The sequence below is a fragment of the Amphiura filiformis genome, chromosome 9 (assembly GCF_039555335.1).
Source record: "Amphiura filiformis chromosome 9, Afil_fr2py, whole genome shotgun sequence".
In the NCBI taxonomy this organism is placed as follows: Eukaryota; Metazoa; Echinodermata; class Ophiuroidea; order Amphilepidida; family Amphiuridae; genus Amphiura; species Amphiura filiformis.
This window is the reverse complement of record NC_092636.1, coordinates 8,827,347-8,835,708: the sequence shown is the minus strand read 5'-3', so window position 1 is coordinate 8,835,708 and position 8,362 is coordinate 8,827,347.

Genomic DNA, 8,362 nt, shown 5'->3' with positions numbered 1-8,362 from the left:
TTACGCGCTGATTAACCTGTGTTAACCAATCAAAGATCGTAATTGACAGTGACATCAGACGCGATAAATTGTTTTTATCCCTGTCTAATTATACTGCATAGTTCGATGATCTCTGCATACACTAACATTACAGAATTATTACACACAAGTACGCCATAAATAACAGCAATTTTTGACACAGAGTTAACTCTTTTGATGATGTTCAGTTATGTATGTAAAGTGCGACCTTCAGCACGCAAATTTCGGAAGGTTATTTAGCATAACAAAAGGTTAGTTCGATAGATGCACAAGTTATGTGGGACATGAAAATATGTTATTTGCATAGTAAATAAAATGTTAAATCCTATTCTGGTGCGTTTGTGTATAGGCCCTAATATGGTACATGTCATGGATTTTGGGAGTTTCTGAATGTTTGAAGGTGAATTTATCATGGCATTTTTTGACACTGAGTCTGAGTCCAGCTCCTCTTTTGATGTTCACTGATGTATGAAAAGAGTGATCTTCAACACCCAAAAGGTTAGTTCCCAATTGATGCACAAGTTCTGTGGGACATGGAACAGTGTTCGAAATATGCCTCAAAAAGTTACAGGCCAGCCGGGCTTGACCTTAATAAGTTACCGGCCAGCCGGGCCGGCAACTAGATGCCAGTCAGAAAAGTTACCGGCCAGGCCAAAAAGTTACAGGCTAATGGCCGGCTGACCGGCCCTATTTTGAACGCTGACATGGAAATAGGTAATTTGCATATTAGTAATAAAATATCAAATCCTTTTTCTGGTGCATTTTTGTATAAATGGTATGTCATGGATGTAAATTGCAAAGGATTCTGGGTGTTCTTGAATGGTTGAAGGTGAATTTATTCATATGACAAAATTTCATATACGCAAGTTGTTAAATTTGCAATATAGCCTCCATTTGCTTAATTCCAAAAAAAATAAACCCTCGCAAAAATTACCACTTATATAGTATTTGGTACGGTTTCACAGAAAGGTCTGCACATTTAACATGTTTAATGCAATATCTGGTGAACAAATGTGACGTGTCATGTCAAAAGGAGACACTTTTGGGCAGGTTATCAATTTTGATGTTTTTACATATCTTACATAAAGAGATATTTTGCTTCACAACGCCGTTTTCCCGAATTAAATCGGACATTCCTAAGCGAAGATATTGAGTTTGTAAGTTATGGTATTATAAAATTGGAAATTGAGATATCGGCCTTTAAAAATATTATTGACAGTGTTCAGAGTAGGAATTACCTTGAAAAATGTTTCAAAAAAATACAAGATGCCAGTTATATTCCGGTCTGAAACTATAAAACAATATTTTAAACATTAATAACATCACAAATTTGCAACAAACCCAAAATGTGAAAAAATCACCCCGGGCAGATTTTTGGCTATTTCTCCATTTACAATCCTGCCCAAAATTGTCTCCTTTTGACATGACACGTCACAAATATGGGACTAAATGTTCTTACAAATCCATGACATCTTTTTCAACACCTACTCATCCTATTATCAAACTTCCAGAACATGAATTTTATCACATACTTGATAAACCTTCAGTCATGGCATTGGTCAGTTTTGTTTATTTACATAACCATGACAACAATCTGTAGTATAAAGGTAATGGTTGGTTCTTACATCATCAGCAAACAGGTAGATTTGTTAGATGAATACAATAAAACTTATTGTATTATAGCTGCCATATGTTATTTATTTGAGCAATCAAAATGAATCTGGGGTACTCAACTTTGATTTTGGTAGGGATGTGCCGCTGAGAATTTGAAAGTGGACCCATAAATATACCAATTTTTCAAGAAATTTGGACCCATTGATATACCAAAGTCAAAATTTTCGGACAAATTTAACCCAAATTGTCTTAGTTTTTACAAATTTTCCCAATTTTTTTGGAAAATTTCGAAATTTTGGCTAGATTGAGGCAAAATTGTGCTATTTTTGAAAAAAGTTGAAACATTTTTGAAAAAAGGACTCATTCATATACCAAAATTGGCTTAGAAGAAGGGGTCATTGATATACAAGACCAAAAATGCTACCCATATTAACGGCACGTCCCCGTATGGCCATTTGTACTAAGTACCCCCCCTGGGAATGAATCATTTTGTTGAAACTGATTTTGAGAGATGGTCAAAATGCCACTTTTTGTATCATTTATGTTTTTAGCAACATGAAAATAATTGTATTTCAGGTAAGAACATAAAAGTCTAATTTGACAAGAGTCATTTATTATTTATATGTTCAAATTTATTTTTTGTATTTTTTGTTTTTGCTTGATAGCATTTCACCATCATGTAAAAACTGAAAATTGAATTTACTTAATAATTGACTATTTGATTGTGCAATTTATGTAGCTAAGGTCCATGTTGCAGCTTACTTGGTTTGCACTGTACATGTATATAGCTGTAAATGGGTTATTCAAGTTAAAATCCACACACCCCTTATGGAAGACATGACCTTAAACATCCACACAGGGGTGTGGGTTTCAAATGGAGTCACGGTAACCCAACTTGAAATTCACACTCCCTGATATTCATGTCTTCCATAAGAAGTATGGATTTCAACTGGAATACCCCAGTACATTCTTTAATACAGCTTTTGGAAATACTAATGTGAGTTTTCACAAAACTAAATAATCTGACCCCATAATTGATAAGATGAGCCCTCTGGAAATTTTAACAAATATGCAAGGGCCCTTCATTTATTGAAGGACCCTCAACTTCACCTAAACAACATGCCTATCCACTTCATATACATGGAAGGCCCACAATTTTGACTTATTTTGAGCCCTGGAAATAATATCAAACAGTCATAACACAACTTTTATGTTGCAGAGAAGAAATTATAGACATATTATAAATTATATCTTCTTAAAAGAAGATATTATAAAGCAGCTATTGTTGTTACTATCTTCATACGATGGATACCACCTTACCAAGTATGTACATGTAAATATAAATGTTTGACACACCCGTGAGCGTGCAGACACTTTTTGCTCATCTTACAACAAGTTAAACTTTGATTAGTAATAGGAACGACACTGACCAGTGAGTGACCATATGGACAATAGATGAGTGACCGGTTATAAGACAAAATAAAAAGAGTTGATGAGGAGTACGAAGTATCTGGTAAGTTTTAACTATAAAAGATTTAAAGAACTGGACCTTTTCATTGGACAAGTCTGACCAGTTCTGTCTAAATCAGTCTTTTGGGCAAAAGTTTTAGAAAAAACAAAAAAATTCTTAATCTTATAACCAATTTACCTGTTGTTGTGAATAAAAGCTCTATCAAGATGCTTTCTATATGAGCTTTTTGTTTTTCTAAATGTTGCTTTGGTTTTAACACTTCAATCTTCACTGATCCAAATTTTTCAAATAAATATTGCAAATTATAATCTTTATGGTAAAAGGTGTTGAATATATAAATTTGCACTTATTTTGAAGAATTCAAAAAGAATAGTTTGTTCATAAAGATTATTTAAAATCAAAATGATATCTCATCTACTTTTGATCTTTTGAAATGAAATACTGTTTTATTTGTTAGAGACAATTAAAGGCTTCATCAGAGATTTCTGTACAAAATATTTTGTCTTACTATACCATCAAACAATCTACACTCCTCAAAAGAATTAAAGGATCATTTGAATATAATCAGCATTTTTGAAAACATTGGATATAATGATAATATTATTGATAATTGTGCTTGATCTTTCATTACGTAACTTGTTCCCTAAGTAGTAAACAGAATTCACTCATGACAAATATCCGCTATCACCCACATCTTGAGGGGACGGGGGGGAATGGAGGCTAAAATGTCAATTTTGAAGCCATTTTACAAATGTCACCACGGTCAAGGTCAAGTCACATATTGGGGTGGGTTTGTGTATGGGATGTGTGTTTGGGTCTATACGTCACATTAGTGGGTATAAGATGCCCTCAATGTATCCCCAGGGGTGGGGAAAGTCATTAATGTAACCGCACAAAAGATGATCTCCCGGCCCCCTCCTCACATATCTGAGGGTAGGGGTCATAATTGAGCTCCCTTAATAGTGCAACGTAATGCATAAATGTATACGCTATGTGTTCTGTCGTTCTGTACAATTTAATGATCACGATTTAGACCCCTACCCTCGGAGAAACGAGGAGGTGCCGGGTGGTCATCTTTTGTACGGTTACATTAATGACTTTCCCCACCCCCGGGGATACATTGAGGGCATCTTATACCCACTAATGTGACGTATAGACCCACACATACGTCACATACACAAATCTCAATTTGGATGAATTTTGTGGTATTCTGGTTCTGCAAATCACTAATCCCTTTAATTAGCAAAAACTTGTAAATAAGGATTACAATAGGAACATCTAAGACAGAGCACTTGATTTTGTACACCTGCATTTCCACTAGTATTTTGTTCATTGTTATTTACTTAAAAAGATATCTTTATAAAGTTCACCTTATTTCTAGGTTGTCTATGCAATTCAAATACTATTATTTAAACATGCCCATATCTTGTCTATGTCAACATCTACATAACAACCAACAAGTATGCGCAAGTGATGTCCTAAAATGTCACATTTCAACCAATAAGGTATAAAATAAAAATTGTTTGATTGGCGTAACATAAAAAAAATTAGGTCGGTCGGTTTATTATTATTTTTTACACACATTTTAAGCTATAAATCGCTTATGATAAAGGCTTCGGAACTTTTTTTTCTTTTTTTAATTTTAATTTTTAATTTTTTTTTTTTTTTGGAAAAAAAATAAGAAAAAAAAGTCTAGGATCGGGCCTATTTTTAGGGTTGGTCGGGTTACACCAATCAAACAATTTTTTTTGGCCTAACTACAATAATTTTGTGAGGTCTTGGAAAGTAGACCCAACTTTATCAGTATTTTGTAGGAAAAAAAGGTCAAAGTTTGATGTCGGATAATAATGATTCCTACATAACTATACTGTAGAATTCTGGCTACAAGCATATGCCTCTAAATGAGGTGTTTTTTTTTTACGAAAGAGAGGTGGACACCATCCACAAACACAATACAATAGATTGGTCTTACAATAATGCATGCTTGTACAGTAATATAGTTGCTACTCCAAATACTGTTTTTGTGGAGGGTCTGCCTTCATCTTTTTCGTCAAAAAAACCCTCATTATACTATGATCAGCTCTTAATAGGCGGGAATTAATCGGTTTTTGTTACTGCGCGAGTCAATGAAGTTCCAACTTACGCACGCGTAAATTCACAAAAGCAAGCGTCATTCACGCAAAGCGCAGTTCGCGTAGATGCTGCGCTTAGCTGTGTGTACGCCATTCTGTATCAATCCACAATGTTATGAGTCCCGCCTATTAAGAGCTGATCAGAGTATAGAAGCACACTTATATGCTTGTAGATGGTATGTGTTACATGTACCACTTTCACTTATCATTATTTCCACACACAAAAAAATCTAGATAAAATTTGTATACAATTTTTGTCTTGGCAGTTTCGCCCATGCATCTATGCAGCATCTTGATGTGTCTATACACCATCGAGCAAATGCTTGTGATTTGAAGCTGTACCAATTAAACCCTTAATGTACGATCTTTTTTCAGAATATACCTTTATTTTTTTCCAAAAAGCGATTTTTGGCATATTTGTAATACTTACACATGTTCCAACTTAAATCTATGAGCAAACTGTCAAATTCACCCTATTTGTAGTAAAACAGGATGATTTTCTGTTGGTCCGACATATTATCATAATTTTTCAGATTATGATAATATGTCGGAAAGATCGCAAATTGCAGTCTCCTACGAAGATAGTTTGGTTACGCTCCCTCCACATGTGGAGGGAGTGTAACCAAACTGGCTGCGTAGGAGACTAACTCTGAGGCCGCACTCGCCGTCCTAATCTAAAAAGTGTGAGATATTTTGAGTGATAGAGGTGAAGTTTATGATGTTGTTTCTTTGCAAATTCACAATGTTTTTCAAGCGTCCAAATGTATTGGGAACTTTCATAATGATTGCATATTATCATTTTGGAAGAAAGAAAGAAAAATCTAAAATTTTAAAAAGATAGTACATTAAGGCTTTAATATGCACACTGATGTCAATCATGCCTTTACCAGGGTGAAAAATGGTTTTCAAAATTTTAGGCATTGTCACCTTATTCAAGAAGGGACCAACATTGTATTTCTTTTCAAACCACAAAATTATGTACAATATTATTGTTGTCATCATGTTGGGGTTCAATCTTACTGCTTTCAATTTTTAGAAAATAAAAACATAATTTTGGTCCTTACTGCTTTGATTTGAAATCTTTAATTACATTTTCATTAAAGTCTAATAAACAATAAAATAGAATATTTATGTAAGTTTAAAAAAATATTTATTAAAAAAGACATATTTATAATTTAAATTTAACTTCTATTTGGTTTTCCTTTTAATCTTTCAGATGAATTGCTGAAAAGAAATCAAATACATCGCTATCTACAATTAATTAGCAGCTTACATTTATATTGGATCTTATTATAAGCACTCAACCCATCTCAGTTATCATGGCAAGAACTCAAATATTCTGGATTCTTATAAGCTTAAGTATGACCTGGTTTGTGCACTGCAGCAGTAATATTGATACCGAAGATGAATTTATAACAGAGATTGTCACAGAAGATCCTGGTGCAACAGATGTAGTCACCACGGCAACACATCCCGTTACCACAACAATACCCACTGCCGTGACAACCAACATGGCAACATCCAATTCACAATCGATGAGTTCCTCACAGGCAATGACCACTGCAACGTCATCTGAAGCAACATCAAAAATAGCAAGTAGTGCCGCTATGGCAACATCCCATTCAAACCCAATGACTACTTCCCCGCCTACGACTGAAATTGTAACTCATGGAACTTCAAAACTGACAACTACCGCCAACATTGCAACTTCCCAATCGAACCCAATGAGCACATCGCAGACTACCACAAGCCTCTCATCTGCAGGAACGTCATCCACACCAGCAATTATTACATCAAGAAGTACCTCACAGCAAGAGACTGAGATGCTCACTACTGCCATAGATGTAACCATCACAGCAGAACTAACAACGTCAAAAGTAACCACAAAACTAGCCACTGAACCACAAGGTTCAACAAGCTCAAGAGCTACAACTAAATCTTCAGAAGAGAGCAGTCCATTAAGTGCAGGTGCCATTGCAGGCATAACAATAGGCGCTATTGCAGGTGTTGCATTGATAGCAGCTGGAGCAGCAGTGCTTGTGTACTGTCTGAAGAGATCAACAACAGTAAAGCCTAGTGATATAAATGCAGCCTTAGTGAGTGATGATGAGGCGGACTTGGAAAAAGGCGGAATTGAAATGACGCCAAAACTAACAGAAGTAGAAGAAGAACTGCAAAATTTATAAGTTTGTGTGTGTGGGTGCTATTGTAAATGCTGTCAAAAAAGGACACACACATGATAAATATGTACCGTATTTCCTCGAATAAACGCCCTGGGGCGTTGCATTTTCCAAACGGGGCGTTATTAGAGGTCATTTTTAGCACGATTCCCATTAAAAAGACGAACTATGAACTAGAAACACTGACTTTTGTTCACTTCCGGGTTTCCGATGCAGATTATTGCCAATTATTGCTGCTATTATCGACCATGTGAGCAACTTGGTAAGCTTACTACACAAGATAGCATGGAAATATCGGCATTTTTGAAACATCATGATTGAAAAAAGTGGTGGGGGCGTTTATTTGAGGGGAGCTACTATTCAAGGAAATATGGTATGTGTAATTGTGGACACACATGAACTGCGAATGTTTGGTAGTTCCTGCTGGACAGTGTTTCTAGACATAGCATAGACCATAAATGCTGGTGTAGGATTTATCAAAAACTTCTATCAATCCTAAAATGTGTATCTGCATTTGGATAGTAAAAACTCAATAGTTGCCGGTGTTTATATGAAGGGGTGGATGTGGATGGGTTGGGGTGAGTGTGTGTCAATGTAAGTAGGGGTGTGCGAGTGAGAGTGAGAGTGTAAGATAAAGGTACATGTAGCATGAGAGAGACAGAGAGAAAAAGAAACAGAGACAGGGAGAAAGTGTACGTGTTTGTGCCTGTGAGAATACATGTAAATAAATTTCATACTATTTTTACTACTTTTTATAAAAAATAGAATGACATACTCAGTGGCGCACCGTGGCCGCTTCCCAACCCCGGGGGCTGAAGAAGAAACAATTTTGCCGCCTTCCTTAACAGCCGAAAAGGTTGACCCAATTTTTTCACGGTCGTTTGAAAAAGTGAAGAGCAAAAAAAAAAAAAAAAAAAAGGATTTAAGCGCTAGCCCGAAAAAGCAAC